The sequence below is a fragment of the Notamacropus eugenii genome, chromosome 6 (assembly GCF_028372415.1).
Source record: "Notamacropus eugenii isolate mMacEug1 chromosome 6, mMacEug1.pri_v2, whole genome shotgun sequence".
In the NCBI taxonomy this organism is placed as follows: domain Eukaryota; kingdom Metazoa; phylum Chordata; class Mammalia; order Diprotodontia; family Macropodidae; genus Notamacropus; species Notamacropus eugenii.
In genome coordinates, this window is record NC_092877.1 from 8,052,537 (window position 1) to 8,069,394 (window position 16,858).

The window sequence follows — 16,858 nt, forward strand, 5'->3', positions numbered from 1 at the left end:
ACAAATCAAAACAAAAGAAAAACCATCTCTTCCAGCCCTAACATTCCAGGATTCTAGGTTTACGGTTCTGCCCTCAGGGCCTGCCAAAGATATTTTTCCAGCACTCAAGAAAGGCCCTGGCTGGCATGCATTTGACACTTCATGGCCAATTTTATGCCCACCTTGAAGGCTTTCCTTTGCAATAAAGGGCTGAACATTTATCCTCTATATTAATATGTTTCAGTAATGGAAACCTTTTGCCTGCTGCTGATGTGACCAAGGTTTATAAAGACATCTCCTTTTATCTTCATCATAACTTCAAAGCTCTCTGCTGTGGCTGTTCATGAAGTTAAAAAAGGACCTATGTGACTTCACCACTGGAGCTTTCAAACTCCTCAGCTCGAGAGTGGGGAGGTGATGCTACCCATTGATTCTGAGTGGCTCAGTCTTAGAAAACCATATTTCTGCAACAGGAAGGAATTGTCTTTGATCGCCCTTCTTTGCTTTCTTGCCATACTCTTGCTTGTCATTCATCCTTCTGCCCTGTGATCTGGTCCCAGCCCACACCTCCTAGAATCTTGGGTTCTGCCATTTTGGCCATGACTCATCATTGAAACATGTCCCTCCCAATCTATTTGGGAACACTCAATTTTCTGCAGATTTCAGTCATCTTTCTTTCCCTTTGGGGAAGAGGTTAGTCAAAGGGATTACATGTATTTTTGAGGATTTTTTAAAGAGCCGAGGTTTGTGCCCTGAGAGAAGACAGCTTCATTCACAGATAGGCCCAAGGGATTCTTACTCAACCCATGAATAAATTCAAAAGGGCTTGATGTCAGGAAAAAAATTCTCTAACTATTTAGGGCTATCCGAAGTAGAATGGGATGCCATAGGAAATAGTAGAATTTCTTTGGGGGAAAAAAACCAGATGAGCCTCTGTTTAGTATGCGTAGTAGAATCTCTTTTGGGTTTTGGGTTATGGGTTGAATTAGAATCATCATCATCAGTCAATAAACATTTATTAAGCACTGGGCTAAATGCTGTATGCAGTCATTGTGCTAAGTGATGGGATATCAAAGCAAATGACAGGCCCCACTCTCAGGAAACTCACAATATAATGGGGAGACAACATGCAAACAACTGTATGCCAATACACTGTGCACGGGATACATTGGTAATAAACTGAGAGAAGGCACTGGCATTGAAAGGAATGAAGAATTGGATGAGGATAATTCAAAGAAAGACTCCTTCCTCCCAAGGGTGTATAAAACAGAAGACATGGACAATTAGACCTATGCTGCTTCTGTTCACAGATGTGGGGAATCCAGAGTCTCAGACCTGGCTCTTAGTTCTAATTAACAGAAAGACAGTGTGGTGTAATGGAATGAAGACTGGTTTGGGAGCCATTGGACGTGGTTTTCAATTGTGACTCTGCCAATTACTGCCTTGACCTCGTAACTTCATCTCTCTGGCCTTCAAAGTTCTTTATCTCTAAAATGTGGGGTAGGGACTCTAGGATCTCAAAATCTGATCCAGGCTCTAAGTCCTATGAATCCATGTTAGAGATGAATCCACTTTAGTAAGTGAGACTTAAGGAGGTAAAATGATTTGAATTACTATCACACAGATAATAAGATGATGATGATGATGAAGATATTCATATAGTCCCATAATGATGACAGAGTATCTTATAACAGTCCTATGAGGGGGAGTAGTGCAGATGTTATGATCCACATTTTACAGATAGGGAAACTGAGTCTCTGACAAGGGACTTCCAGTGGTTGCACTGAACGTCAGAGGTGTGTCTCTTTATTGTTATTGTTATTTGCAATTACATTTTTTCATTTATTGTGCATATTGCTCTCCTAGTTCTACTACTGCATTTTACATCAGTTTCCATGTTTTCCCTTGCTTCTAGGTATGCACCGTATTCATTGTTTCTTATTGCATATTCTAAGTACATCCATGTGCTCCAATTGGTTTAGCCGTTCGTCAGTTGATGAGCATCCACTTTGTTTCCACTTCTTTGTTAAACAACAATAAAAAAAATCCTGCTATAAGTATTTTGGTATATGTAGGACCTTCCTTCCTTCCTCCCTCCCTCCCTCTTTCCCTCTCTTCCTTCCTTCCTTCCTTCCTTCCTTCCTTCCTTCCTTCCTTCCTTCCTTCCTTCCTTCCTTCCTTCCTTCCTTCCTTCCTCTCTGTCTCTCTCCCTCTTCCTCTTTTATAACATTGCCTAAGCCATGAGATTGCTTGGTATAGGGCTATGGCCACTTTGGTCACTGTCTTTGCATGTTGCTTTTCAAAACAGTTGCACAACCCCTTAAGCACTATTACTATAATAAAAAATCTTTTGAGTGTCTAGGTGTTGTAGCAGCAGGCACCCTGGCATACACAGGAGGGCCTGCTGCACAGGGTTTTAGATCTGCTTTTCTAAAAGGAAAGCAACTTTTGAGAGGTCAACAATCCTCTTTAATTACATTCACCGGTAGAGAAAATACAAGCAGAGAAATAAAGACCAAGACACAAGACTTCTAACTGTCTGACCATAAGGAATACCAGAGCGTTAACATCTGGGTTTTCAAAGCCAAGGGGAGGGGGTGGGCTTCTTAACAGTTACCCAGAGTTTCCTCTTCTATACACTTTTCAGAGTCAGAGGGCACCACAATGGTTTGGACCCAGTGCCTCATTAATTAACAAGAAGTGTGGGCCTTTCTACAAAACCAGCTTCCCCTAATCAAGCTTCCCTAAATGGGCTCCAGGTCAGGCCTATTAATGGTGGGGAAGATCTTTAACTCTTAAGAACATTACAGGTTTGAGTAAGAACGTATAATTATTCTGACGTATATTTTTGCTTATTATTAGTGATTTGTTACAGTCTTTTATATAGTTAAGATTCTTTTGTGAATTATTTGTTTATAATCTCTGAGCACTTTCTCCCCTGGGATAATGGCTTTTGTTCTTATAGATTAGTATCAATTCTCCATGTATCTTAGACGTCAGTCCTTAATTAGAGATATGTAATATAAAGATTTCCCCTTAATCAATCTCTTTCTTTTTATCCTAGTTGTGATAATTTTCCTTATACAAAATCCTTTTATTTCTATGTAATTGAGGTTATCTAGTTCCTCTGTTGTGATTTTCTTTATCAGTCAATCTATCAATAGGGGACACAATAATTATACATATATATATATATACACATTCAGGATAAATATGAAGAAAATAGAGACAAATGAACGCCAAGCAGATTAAAAAGTAATTAGAAGAACCAGGAAAGGCTTCATGTAGAACACAGGGCTGTGTCTTCAGGGAAGAAAGGGATTCTGGGAGAGGGAGGTGAGGAATGAGGACATTATAGGCACGGGGGCTGGACAGTGGAAAGGCTCAGCATTTATTGTTGTTATTACTCATTCGTCATTTATTTTATTAGATTATTATATATCATATACCACATCATATTTTTATTATATTATTATATTTTATTTATTCATTTTGTTTCATTTATTCATTATTCATTCATTCATTATCATCATTCCTTCTTTAGTTGATACTTCTGCCCCTCATCATAATTATGAAAGGCAACCAATATGGTTCCCTTTGCTATTCAGAACACATATAGTAGAAGATGCTCAAGTACACTACAAGAAACCCAATTTCTGCCAAACTGCTTTCCAGTTTTCCCAGCCATTCTTGTCAGATAGAGAGTTCTTTCCCAAATCATGATGTTCTTAAATTAATCAAGCACTGGGTTAATTGGGTGAATTTATTTTCCTGGTTTTGCCTTATCTAGTCTATTCCTCTGATTTACTTTTCTGTTCCGTAACTGCTACCATTATTGCTTTGTCATATAAGTTGAAATCTTAGAGTAGTTCCTCCAGGACTGTGTGGTCAAACTCAGGAGATCATTTATGGATCCCAATGCTAATCCTAATCTACCTGGAGTATAAGATATATAATGATATATATATAATGATATATAATGATATATAATAATGAGTATACAATATAAGTATATATACATACACACACACACACATATGAGCAGTTTACTCGTTTTTCAGTTGTGTCTGATGTTTTATAACCTCATTTGGGGTTTTCTTGACAAAGATACTGGAGTGGTTTGCCATTTTCTTCTCCAACTCATTTTACAGATGAGGACAGGAGGCAAAGAGGGTTAAAGTGACTTGCCCAGGGTAACACAGCTAAGTGTCCGAGGTCAGATTTGAACTCAGAACACTGAGCCCAGTGTTCTGCCTGCTGTGCCACTTAGCTGCCCATAAGATGAATATAAGGAAAATTTTCCATTTATGTACTGTGGACCCTAGAAAGGGCCATCTTTCCTTATATATGGAACAGATTTCAGTCAACTGAGTGTGATTTGAGGGTGCCTGGAAGGTGCTCCCTGAGCTAAAGTTAACTTCCTCAAGGCTTGCCACGGTGCCTGGAACAGCACGATTAGAGTGCCATCCTTTTAGGACATGAATAATTTTTTGGTTATTTCCAAGATTCATATGACAATGGAAATATTGGAAACATCGTAAACAATCAGCTGTATTGTCTGTTTTGAAATGGGAGCCTTGACAGCCTTGGGGTTTCCCTTCATTTCCAATCAAGTTTGGAAAGTAGTTGGATAAAGTGCCAATTACCCTCCTGTTGTATGTCTGCCTCTGGGTGTGGCTCTGGACTCTTTGCACCATTTTTCCCCTGAAATCTCAGAAGTTCAGCACTGGAAGGGACCTATGTAGTCCAACCCATAACAGAATGAGAATTCCCCTCTACAATTTACCTGATGGATGTAATCCAGCTTTTGCTCAACAGCCTCTAACAAAGGGAGGACTCACTCCCTTCTAAGTTGGCCTAGTCTACTTCTGAATACTGTTAGAGAATTTTTCTTTATATCAAATCTGAATCTATATTTCTACAATTTCCACACATTTCTCTTAGTTTCTCCGGGGGCAAGCAGAGAAAGTCTAATTTCTCTTCCAAAAGACAGCCCTTCAAAGTCTGGAAGACAACTATCACATCCTTCTTAAGTTTCTTCTTTTTAGGCTAAACATCTGAGTTCCTTCATATGGCCTGGTCTCTGTCTCCTCCATCACCCAGATTGCCATCCTTTGGATATAATTTGACAAGGGGCAATGCCAAGAATCAATATTAGCTGCCTTGCTATGGTAGAGAGTGAAACTTGGTCTCCACTCACTAATTCAACATATAGACTTGTTACCTGGGAGAATCTTTATTGGGCCGTTTATTGAAACCTCAGCCTCTAACCAGGACTATCTCTGAGTCATTTTAACTCACAGAGAAGTCTATGTCATTGCTGCCTTGGACCTACATTCTGAGTTCATAACCTTCCTAGCAGCCAGAAGAGTCTTGTGTCCCTAAATTACTAATTGCGTTTCCTGCAATTTTGCACTGAAAGTGAACCTGGAGCATCAGCCAAGCCAAACTGACCCAGTGCCACAATCCTCCCAGACTGAGGAATTGCATCCAGAGCATTTGGCCAGAGACTTGTGAGTGTCCTGCTGCCTCAGGCCAATGACAACTTTTCTTCATTTTTCATTAAGTCCAGAGGTTATTGCTCCTGGAGCTCCAAATAATTCATTTCAATTGAATTCTTTGCCTGTAAGCCAAGTTACCCAAGGTCATAGAGTATCAGCAAGTTATTTGACACGTTCTCTTCTTCCTTTGGTAATTCTCCCCTTGTTTTTAGCACTACTGGATATTCTAGCAAAATAAACTCCTGCTTTACTCCTCACTTTAACTGTCCTCCTCTCAAATATTGACCATTTTTTTTCCAGGCTGGACACCCTGAGTTTAGCTGCATAAACAACAGCTCAGTGAACCCCCTGGAGAAGACATATGATGAATAATTCAACAGACAATGGTAGTTGGCTTTTTCCCTGGTAGTCCTACAATGGGTCACAAGCGAGTAAATTCACTGGAGGATGTGATGTGTCCTTCCCAGAATAATTAGTCTTCTTTTAACACCACTGAATTAGTATGCCTGTTTTATTGTACCCTGGAGCTAAAATGGTTATTAGGTGATAGAACAAGCAAATTATTGCTAAATGCCTCTAGGCAGATTATTCAACAGCCCAAGCCTACTTTATGAATAGCTTTTACATTACCAGGAAGTTTGATGCTGTGTCCTGTTGATATGGTGATCTATTAAAAGAAATCTGTCTCTTCTTTTCTGGACATGCATATGTGAGGGGCCACACATAGCCTTGAATGTCCCTAGTGGGGCATGTGTATATAAACCAAGCCTTTACTCAAACTTCAAAAGAGCTGTGTACTAGGTGACAGTTGCCTTCATTTGGGCACTTCCATCTTCCCTGCTGTTAACCCCTTTCATTGGCTGAAGTTTGAATCAGGGCCTGGTGGGAGTAGTTGGCCAGCAGTAAAGCAGGATTTGAGGGATTTCTAAATGCTTTTTGTCAAAGGATTTTCCCCACCAGTCTGACATCATGTTTTAAATTCTCAGTTGTTTGGGATAAAGCATCCAGAGTCCAAGTAAGGGAGCATGGTGAAAATACTATAACTATGACCTATATGAATATATTATCATATATTAGTTTGTCAGATAAACTTCAGTCACCTTGCAGGGGTCTCTGAGAATGGGACATGGGCCAGAGACAGCGTATAATAGTAGAAAGAAAACTACAGTCAGGGGACTTGGGCTTTAGCCTTAGCTCTGATAATGACTGTAACCTTGACCAAGTGTCCTCCTCTGGGTCACAGTTTCTTCATCTATAAAATTATAGATTTGGATGAGTGATCTCTAAGGTCCCTTTAGACTCTCAAAATTCGGTGAAGCTAGAGGCATAATGTGAATGGATGGGTATGAGATCATATCTAAGGCAAACAGAAAACTTCAGTCAAGGAGGAGAAGACAGAAATAAAGAAATTTAAAGACAGTTTAGGCTAGCTCAGGGTTTCTGCTGGCTATCTGAGTGTGGCTGTGGGTCTGATTCACAGAGTTGAAATAGCCCTAGGTCTGTGGGCTGAGACCAATAGCATCTACAAATCACAAAATCAGCAGAAGGCACCAGAAAATTAGTGGAGATCCTCTTAATAGAGAGAACCGGCAGATGGCAGCACAGTGGAGAGAAAAGATCAGCAGAAGACAAGCCCTTTGAGCACAGCTAGTAGTTCAATGTTATTAACAGACCAGCAGATATCAGCAATTTTGTGTATAAGCTTCAAGAAGCAGGGTTGAAAGAAGAGAGGCATCTCAGCAGGGATGTAGCCCTGGGAGAGTAGGAAATCCTGAGTATTGTCAACTCTGCTAGCTGGGTTGTTCCCTGTCTCTTCTTCCACCACTGGTGTACTAGATTGTGGGAGAATGTACTGCTTTATGTGTTAGAGTTTTTTGGGGAGGGGCATTAATTTTTCTATGATGCTTTATTAAATATATTTTCTCTGAATGACTGTGTCTTCTGGTCAGTCTGGTAAAAGGAACATCGGTTGGGGCTCATGAGCTGGGGTTTGCCATAGATACTGTCTCAAAGCATGTCTTGAATCAGGAGGAGCTTGTCTGAGTGGGGCCAAGACTACACATACACTGCCACATATATACATTATCTGTCTTCAGTTGGATTTTTAAGCTCCTTTAGGGTGGAGACAATCTATCTTTTGGTATTTTCCGTCATACTTACCTCATAGGTATTTGTGAGGTTTTAATGAGATATCCAAACCTTAAAATATTTTCCATCAGCTGTTACAAAACAATCAGCCCTAGGACTTGTATATTCTCCATATTTGCCCATCATCTTTTGGCATCTTGCCATTTTGTATCTGTTACCCTGGAACAAGAGGCTCCTTCCATGACAAGCTCATCACTCCTAAATTCACCACCTTGCTGCTAACTCAAGCCTTGATTGATTCCATCTTCCTTAACCTCTTCTCTCCTCTGTTTGGAGGGCTGAGAGATGGAGGGTCAGACTCCCAATGCCTTCCTTTATAGAGGACAGTAATTGGTCTCTCAGATCAGTTTGCATTGGCTGCCCTGTCTGGTTTCAGTTCTATAGAACAAAATGCCTCACTTTGGTATTTCTTCTCTCCTCCCAATTTTCTGCTTCTTTACATGTATTGTTTCTTCCTTTAGATTGTAAGGGAGTATAAGCTCATTGAGGGCAAGGACTGTCTTTCTTTGTTACTACTTGTATCCCCAACATTTAGCACAATGCCTAACACATCATAGGTGCTTAATAAATGTTTACTGGATTGGATTGACATTAACTTTCTGGCAGATAGCTCAGTGGTCCTGTTGGCAGTTTGAAGGAACCTTCACTGCCAAGTGAGGACAAATATGCCAGTTCTTAGCTTTATGTGCTATTGGAAGGAGCTACGATATAGTAAAGAATGGATAAAGATGTCTAGAAAGAGGCCAGGAAGCTAAATGATGAGAAAAGAACTTCCAATGGAAAGCTGGAAGCATTAAGGGTGCTTGTTACTAGTGGGAAACATCAATACATTGCTCCAGTTCAGGGGTTGTTTTCTCCATAGTAGGGCCATATGGGAGACAGGGGAAGACTGGGAAAAACTGGGAGTCTTTGTTGTATACTCTATCATAATTTTTACCATTTAATTTGAGAACTGATTTCCCCACCTCTGGTATAGGGATAGGTAGCATTAAAAATGTGAATACTGTGGTTGTTTATTTTGGTTTCTATATATATGAGATGAAAAAAGATTCATTGCCTCCTGAACTGTGACTCTCTTACTCTGGGGAATATCTCTCCCCCACCCCTTATGTCCCCACAGGTGCATCTCTTAGTCTTCAGTAAAAGTTAAGGGAAAATAGAAGTCTCTTAACAGAAATGTGTTGGACTGCATTTATCTCATTAACTGTGAATACCTGGATGAAGGAAGCTCTGGGGATAGAAGTAGTAAAGCAGGGAGCTGTCCTGATGATGAAGGATGCTACCCATTTCCTATCAGAGGTGGGAGATAATGGAATTAATATGGAGAATGGGACACACATTTTTGAACCCAATGACCAATGTGGGAATTTGTTTTGCTTGAGTATGGATATTTGTTACAAGGGTCTTTTTCATAGGTAGGGAAGGTAGGAAGGAAAGAAAATAAATGCTTATTAAATAAAACAGAGGCATCTTTAGGCAAAGACAAAAGAAGGAATGTGAATAAAGTCTGGATTTCTCTTGTCTTATGCAGAATTATGTTATATTTGATGGGCACTGAATTACTGAGTTACGACATCTACCAAGGGAGCTGGGAAAGACAAGGCAAGACAAAAGAGCTAGGACAGGTGCATATGTCTCCCAGATGACAGAATCCAAAGGTGTTAGAGAGTGAAGGGGGAGGGAACTTAGAGACCATCCAGGCCTATTCCCTTACTCTCCAGACAAAGAAGCTGAGGCCTGAAGAGGTCCAAAGTAATAGGATCAGTATGTTATGGTAGGGATTTTGCTGGGTTTGGAATCTGATGATTTGGGTTCAAATCTTAACTCTACCTGTGTGACCTTGGGCAAATCATTTGGCCTCCCTCTGCCTCAGTTTCCCCATCTATAAAATGAAGAAATGGGATTATGGAAATATAATCTCCTTTCTGATTTTTCTATGTGTGATCCTAGAAGCACCATAATGTTCAAAGCTGAAAGAGATTTTCTGTTTCAATCCTCTCAATTTATAAATGCCAGACCTGAAGTACCAAAGCCATCATCATCTCTAGATTTCCTTTTACACCCGGGACAGACTTCACCAGACTTGCCTGGGGCAAGGTAAGTAGGTAGAGACATTTCTTCAAATGGACAAATTCAGTTGAGAGGATCCCAAGACCATGGTTTCTGAGCTCGAAAGAGACCCCAGGGTTCATCTGGTTCAATTCCTTCATTTTTAAGGTGAAGAGCTGAGACCTGGTGATGTGAAGGGGTTTGTCGATGGTCATGCATATCACAAATGACAGAACTAGGTCCTCTGACTCCAAATTTAGTGATGTTTCCACTGTGTTGTTCAGAAATGTCATAGGGCGTCGAGCCTTATGGATGGAGGCTCTGGGAGCAGCAAGGTCGATCTTCTGGGTTCAGGAGGAGAAGTTCGTCTTTAGGGCGAGGAACCTGCCATCCTGTTTCAGCTACAGCTATGTCCTAATTAGTGCAAATAATGGCTCTCATTGAAATGATCACATGTCTTTGAATTTATACTGTTAGAAATTATAATTATGTGAAATATGGTAATTGGTTCCACTTCAGTGGACTTACGCAGTGTGAATTTGAAGAATATGACTTCTTGGGATTAATTATTTGCACTCATTAGGATTTAGCAGTAATTATTCTTGCTAAATAGAGTGCTGACTTTGGAGCCCAGAACACCTGGGTTCACTTCCCACCTCTTATACATATTATCTTTGTGACCCTAGGCAAGTCACTTAATCTCTCATTTTCTTAGGCATCTTCCATAAGTTGCAAGAAGATATTGACCTGTAGATGGAATTTCCTCATATGGGAGTTCCCTATATCAATGAAATCATAAGTATAGCTCTCATCTCCAATCTTTTTTTTTTTTTTTTTATGAGGCACTCAGGGTTAAGTGACTTGCCCAGGGTCATATATCAAGTGTCAAGTGTCTGAGATTGGATTTAAACTCAGGTCCACCTGATTTTAGGGCCAGTGTTCTGTCCATTGTGCCACCTAGCTGCTGTATTCTTGTTAACTAGAGATATGACAGTGGCATATAGTACAGTAGGGTCAAACACCAAAGAAACAGGGCCACTAAATTGTAAATAAGGATCCTTGCAGGCTGCAGATTGACTTAAACAACACCAACACATCCTAACACTGTGTCCTACTGTATTCTTATCTATTTTGCTAAATATCCCCCAATTATATTTTAATCTGATTTGGCAACACTTGGGAGTATTGTGGGCCATGTGGCTGGTGGATGGGTGATAGACAATTCTGGTGCAGTAGATAGAGAACTAGCCTTAGAAACAGGAAAAAACTGGATTCAAATTCTCTTTCTGACACATACTGGCTGTGTGACCGGCTGCTGTTCAGTCATTTTCAGTTGCGTCTGGCACTTCATGACCCCATTTAAGGTTTTCTTGACAAGAGTTACTGGAGTGGTTTGCCATTGCCTTTTCCAGTTCATTTTATAGATGAGGAAACTGAGGCAAACAGGGTGAAGTGACTTATTTAAGGTTACTAGAAAGTATTAGAGGCAGCATTTTGAACACAGGATATCTGACTCTGAGTCTAGCCTTCCCCCCACTATTCCAGGCTTTCCCCTAATATATATATATATATATATATATATATATATATATATATATATATATATATATATATATATATATATATATACACACACATATATATTATATACATATATATATCCATACATATATCCACATATCCATATATAGAAATATAATTTGCTATATATATGTATGTATGTCTATGTTTGTAGTAATATATAACTCAGGAACAACTTTAAACAGACATTGTTTATTTATCCTCCCAACTGTGACTCTCTGTTAAGGCCCACTGAGGCATACTAGCCATATTTCAGCCCTCTGTACAAATACAGATAACAATTCTATGTTGAGAGTCTCGGAACCCAGCACAATAACCTTTGAATATCCGGGATGGAGTGAATGCTCTAAAAAACCAGATAAGTTAACAATAAATCCAACTCAAGGTCATATAAAGGTTAGGTACAATAGTGAAATTTTGAGGTAGTAACTGGACCCAAATGAAGATGAATCACTGCAGGTTTCTTGGAATTTTATGGCTCTGGAGGATTTTAGGGCTGGAAGGGACCACAGAGATCACCAAACCCGACCCTTCATATTACAGAGGAGGAAACTAAGGTCTGCAGAGGTTAAGTGACATGAGATCCCTTTCAAACTGGAAATTTTTCTTTTTGGTTAAGGAAAGCTCTTTCTAGGTTGGAGCCCAGGCAAGCATTAGAGAGGGGAAAAATAGGCTTTCTTATTTTAATGCTTTTTTGAAATACTATCACCAAGGACCATAGTAGTAGAATACTAAGAGCTGAAAAGGACCTCAGATCATCCAGTACATGTCTCCTCACTTTATTCGATGCAATGGAGGGTCTTAAAGCAGTAAAACCTTACTCACTCAGAATAATGAGGAGAGGAGGAATGAGAAAAGGGAAGAGAAGTCTAGGATAATCCAAATGAGTTAAAAAATATATAGCATTTCTTTAAGAGAATGCAATATTTCTCTTTTTCAAAGTTATTTACAGTAAGTTAAATTAGGTTAGCAAAGTGTTAGCAAGTGAAGTTATTTGGAGGATCTTCTTTAATGGGGAAATAAGTATGAGTCCTGTTGTAAATAGGAAGCTGGAACCAAATTAGTAGTAGGAAAGTGACTTTCAAAATAAAGTCTCCTAGGTGGTGCTATGCTGTGTTTGGAGTCAGGTAGAACTGAGTTTGCACAGTGGATAGAATGCTGGGCCTGGAGCCAGCAGGACTCATCTTCCCAAGTTCAGATCTGGCCTCAGACACTTCCCAGCTGTGTGACCCTGGGCAACTCATTTAACCCTGCTTGCCTTGGTTTTCTCCTCTGTAAAATGATCTGCAGAAGGAATGGCAAACTACTCCAGTTTCTTTGCCAAAAAAACTCCAAATGGGATCACAGAGAGTCAGAGACAACTGGAAAACAGTTGAAAAGAAAGAAAAAAGCCCCGAGTTTTCATCCAGCTTCAGATACTTACTAGCTGTGTGACCTTGGGCCTCAGTTTTCTCGTAAGTGAAATGAGGATACGAACATTAGTACCGCTTCCCAGGAGCTAGTGAGGATCCAGGGAGAAAATCTTTATAAAGCACTTTGTGAGTTTTAATGCACTATATAAATGCTGACTATTGTTACCAAATTAATATTTGAAGAAAAATGTCGTCAGAGAATATTTAATCTTGCTGTGAAACTGATTGAGTGTCGGGGCTGGAGATCGTCAAAACCGTGAATGAAAAACTCAGATTTCTATTATGGGTTAAGATTCAAAAAAATCCCTTTGACCACAAGGCTTTGGGAGATAAGGAGGGCATCTCTTTGACATATAAAGAGATGGGCCCAGGCAAGTGAAGCAACAGTCAGGAGTGTTAGAGCTGGGGTTTGAACTCAGGTTTCCTGACTATGAGGTCAGTGGAATTCTCAGAATGCCACATTTTGCATCACTCTGAGGGAGGGAGAACCATTCTCTTCAGAGCCATGAGCCCTGAAGCTTATTATCTGTGTACTTCTTGGATAGTTAATTAATTTCTTTTGGCCTCAGTTTCCTTTTCTGTAAGATGAGATGCTCTAGGTAGTAATTTCTTCCCACTACTAATTGTTTTTAGTTTTTTTTAATGACAAGCAAATTTGACTTGATATGTGTCATTGAGACTGGGTGGGATGAATTCAAGACAACTGACCCAGATAATAATTTTATCTTACACTCGTAGAGTACTTCCCGTATTTTCTCACAACAACCCCAGGAAACAGGTGTGATTATATTCTCTCCCATTTTACAGATGAGGAAACTGAGGTTGATAGAGTTTAAGTGACTTGCTCAGGCTCTGGTAGCTAGGCAGTGTCTGAGACAGATTTAAATTCAGAACCCATGTGCCTCCAAGGTGATGGCACTTTTTTTTGAGGCAATCTGATGAAGTGACTTGCCCAGGGTTACATAGCTAGTTAGTGTCTGAGGTCAGATTTGAAGTCCTCCTGACTTCAAGGCTGCTACTCTAGCTGTCCCATTGCACTTTCCATCTTACCCCAAAGGAGAAAGTAAAAAGGCAATAGCTGCCCTTGATGAACCCAAGACAATTGACCTAGATAAGAAAAATAGCTACTATTTATAGAGCACTTCCCATATATATCTGATTTTGTCCTTATAATGCCACCGTGGGATGGGTGCTACAATTTATCAGTCTATGAATTTTATTACTTTTCTCCATTTGAGGGTGGGGGAAAGAGCACTGAACGTGGAGTCACATGGGTTCTGAGTTTGAGTCCCGGCTGTGCCATTTTGTATCTCATAGGCAAAGAAACAGAGGCAGGCAGGGGTGAAGTGACTTAACTCAAGTCCCACAGCTAGCAAATGTCCGAGGCAGATTTGAACTCAGATCTCCAGTTTTAACCTTCTATTTACCTCCCCGGCCAAATGAACTGTGCTCTTTGGTACTGAAAGAACTTGATAATATGATTATCGAGCTACCTATCAGTGATATTTGAAAGATTATGGATTAGTTAGAGCTTTGTTTACCTTAAAAGATTTTAGGAATGTCAGCTGGAATCCCTTCAAGAAGGCTTTGTTAAGTCTCATATTAGTGTGCTAGGCACTGTTATGTTCTGGGTCCCCAGCCACACAAACAGAAGAGGCCCTGCCCTAGGGGAGCTTGCAGTATTGTGGCCTTCCTGAGGCAGAGGCTTGGCACGGGTCTGCTCATGCCTGGTGACTACGTGCTAGCTTTTAGCAGCATTTTACCTTGGCAGCCTTGGTTCAGTGGAAACCGCACACCTAGACATACAACGATAACAATACCTTGGAGGCCTAACTGGGCCCCATTTCCATTTTCATTGAGTTCTTTCATGGAAGCAGAGCTGATGATGGTGGGGCAGACAGAGTTACAGCTGATGGCAGGTCTCAGGACCTCAGGCTGTGAGACTCCGGGGGAAGCCAGCTCCAGGAGAGAGGCCCCTTGGAAGGGGGAGAGGCCCCTGGTGGGCCAGGTCAGTTTGTGATTAAAAAAGATGTTAAGGGGAAAAATAATTGGAGGTAACACTGGTGACTTTGGCCCGTGTAATTTCCATAATGTGCTCTACAAGTTTTAGCCGACCAAAGCATGGTAAATTTGTGATCCCAGCAGGTTACCTATTGGGGCTGCCCTTGCTATCAGGAGGAAATGATGGGATGGTGGCTGCCTGGTGCTCCCTGGACAGCTGGGCCCCAGAAACTCTTTTGTATGGTTCAGCAAGGCATCTGTAGGCAGGAAGTATCAGGAGGGGTAGGGAAAAGATGATTCATGAGTCTGTTCTCTCTTATGGAGAAACTGAGTTAGCTGACCTTGGGTAAGGTGGGAAGCTGCTTGGTGTGACAATTTCTGGAGACCTGGGTTTGAATCCCATTTGCTTCTTGCTAGCACTGTGACCTTGGATATATTGCTTCCCCAAGCTGGGCTGCCTTTTACTTGTCTCTAGGGTAAGAGGGTTAGGTGATAAATATGTCTTGGATTGCTTCTAGCTCTGACACTGGACTTACCTCTCCTGATGCCTTCTCCCCCTGGCAGGCTGGGTCCCCAGAGTGTGGCTGCTGCCATATTATCCTCAGAGTTCTAGGGATCAGGACTTGTTCTAATGTGATAGTTAATGTCAACCAGATAATTAGCCTAGACCTGGAGCTCTGCTCTCTTCCTCCTTCAATTCCTTCTCAGGGATTTAGATGGTCTGCTCTCTCCTCTCTGCTGTGCAGGTGTCAGACTCTCTTAGGGTCAACAAAGGTTTTACCCAGGCTGACAGGGCCTGACTGAGCCTCTCAGCCAAGCCAAACAAATTTCCTGTCACACCTAGGGAGTTGGCCCAGCCTTGTTCACCTGTAGTCAATAATGGAGATTATGTCTCACCAGTTAAAAGCATTGGGACTTGAATATCTTATCACTTGCTTTGAGTGGGATGGGGTGATCTGATTGTTTTGCTGTAATCAGCTCCCACCCTTATGGATATAGGTCCAAAGCTCCTGCACAGGAATCCTTCCCTTCCTTTCTGAGCCCTAGGGGCATCCCCTTCTCCTCTCCATGTGTGGCCTTATATCCCTCTTGTCTTTTCCAGCCTGTATCAAAATTTGCACTTAGGTCCTTTATTCACACTAAGGTATAAATGACTGATAATACTTTAAGTACCAATCCCCGCAGTGGTCAAATCACAAGGAAAGAAGGTTAACAGATTTCTAGACTTGAACCAGTAGATTTGGGAGCACATGATGTGACCCCTGCAATCTCTTCCCTTGGGGGCAAATAGAAGCCATCTATTTGACTTATACATGATACCAATCCTGGTTCAGATATTTGACTTCAATTCTTTTCTTTTTTAGGATCAATTTGGTATAGAATAGAATCTCTGAAGTCAGAGGTCTGAAAGCATAGGAAGCTGTGTGACCTCAGCCAGAGAGAGCTGGATTTGGAGGCAGTAGGAGCTGAATTCTAGTGTTATCTCTGACATAGACTGGCTGTGTGACCCTGGGTAAGACAGCCACCATCTTGGTAACCCTAGACAGCTCAGTAGGACTGGAAATTATCATCAATATGCTGATCTGCATTAGAAAGTGGGAGTTTCTAAAAGAGGGCAAATGCGAGGAGAGCGGTAATCAGAAGCAAATACTTTTGGGGTGGGACAGGGTGAAAGGAGAGAATAAGTGGGGGGCAGGTTAGGATGGAAGGAAATATGGTTGGTCTTTTGCAACATGACTTATATATATAACTACATATATACTATATGCAACTATATAGCTATAACTACATATATGTGTATGTATATATATAAAACTACACATGCATAACCTACATCAAATTGCTTGCCTTCTCAATGAGGGTGGGTGGGGAGAGAAGAAGGGAGAGAAGCTGGAACTCAAAGTTTTAAAAACAAATTTTAAAAATTGTTTTTACATGCAATTGAGAAATAAGATATACAGGCAATGGGGCATAGAAATCTATCTTGCCCTACAGGAAAATAGAAGGGAAGGGGATAAGAGAAGTAGGGGTGATAGAAGGGAGGGGAGATGGGGGAAGTGGCAATCAGAATGCATGCTGTCTTGGGGTGGGGGGAAGGGAGAGATGGGGAGAAAAGGTGGACCTCAAAATCTTGTGGAAGTGAATGTTTGAAAACTAAAAATAAATTAATAAAAAAGAAAGTGGGGC